This window comes from Antrostomus carolinensis, unplaced genomic scaffold (assembly GCF_000700745.2).
Source record: "Antrostomus carolinensis isolate BGI_N321 unplaced genomic scaffold, ASM70074v2 scaffold50042, whole genome shotgun sequence".
Lineage (NCBI taxonomy): Eukaryota > Metazoa > Chordata > Aves > Caprimulgiformes > Caprimulgidae > Antrostomus > Antrostomus carolinensis.
Window position 1 is genome coordinate 2,483 of NW_010302643.1, and position 1,457 is coordinate 3,939.

Here is a 1,457-nt window from a genome sequence, read left to right on the forward strand (position 1 = left end):
AATTATTGAGGGAGCCATTAAGTTTGGCAGCCACAACTAACAGTATTGTGATCTGTTTTTCTCACAGTGGTGTTTGGCTGCGTATCTCTTTGTCTGTTGTAAGGAGTGTTTTCTAATGTTGCTATAGACAACACCCTAAAAATGGAATGTTGTCAGAATAGGTCAAAGAGCATTGCAGATAGTTTTGGACTAGAGCAGGAATTAGTGAGGATTAAAGAGACAGAATTTTTAAAAACTCAACCTGAAGGAGCTTTTTGGTTTTAGAGGCCACTGCTGACTTCTTTCCCTGACCTAACGGCCATTTCCTATGGAACCTCTGCAGTTGTACAGGCGGTATCTTTGCTCAGTATTGCTAGGCTCTGAATTGTTTCCTGAATCACTCTGAAGAATTGACCTGGATGCAGGGGAAAAAGTGATACCGAATATTCTGACTGGGTGATGGAAAGCAGACAGCCCTAGTTACGAGCCTGTGCTTCTCTCCTATGGATCTATGTGCAATTCTTGTATGTATTTTGTAAAGCTGTACATCACAGTGTTCACTTTACACACCAGCCTTTACCTGATGCTAGATCTGCAGCCCCTTTACTTTCCTGGCACATAAATGCACAAATATCCTTGTGTTCTTTTTATGGATTGATGTTTCATTTTAATTGTTAAAACTGTGAGGAATCAATTCACTTCAGCCTTGAAACAAATAGCCACTTTATACAGCATATGCATGCTTGGACCAGATGCATGGAAACTGAACAAACAGTCCTGCAGGCTTAAAGTCAGCAAAACTAGCTCTGGATCCACACTGTATATTTGGAGGGGTTGAAATGTCTATATTAATCTTTGGCATTTATCAGAGCTAAGCTGAATAGCGTGTGGAAGCCTACATTGATTGTGCTGTAGTATATAGACTGTCTTTGTGACCTTTCTAAAGATTTTTTTGAAACTTCTGATTATTATTCTTGTGTTTGATTCACCTGTATCAGTGAAGGATCAGGCAAGGATAAGGATAATATATTTTAATGTGATATATATATTTTTTTTCTCTTTTTGGCAAAAAGGTTAGGATGGCAGCATTGATAAAGAAAAAGAGGACAGTGCATTAAAAGCCTGAGTGCAATGTATGTAGTTGAGGTACTTCCACTACATCAGGAAAGAAAGTTTCTACACTACTGCTGAGCAGCTCGTAGAAGAACCTTTACAAAGAATCACACACACGTTCGATGCAGCCCTGCTTTATCTGGACACAGGAGGGCAATGCTCTCATAGCTTAAATACACCAAGCATGTCGAGTCACTCGCATACTATCTGCTAGCTATTAGTCACAATGTGTTGAGCTACGAGTAGGGCTTCTTGTTCTCTGTGGTCTGGTTTTGTGTTTTTGTAGTGCATGTGTGCACATAACTTCTCACCTAACTCATATAGGCTGTACGAGCAATTCTTGGACCACTTGCCATTGCAGCGGG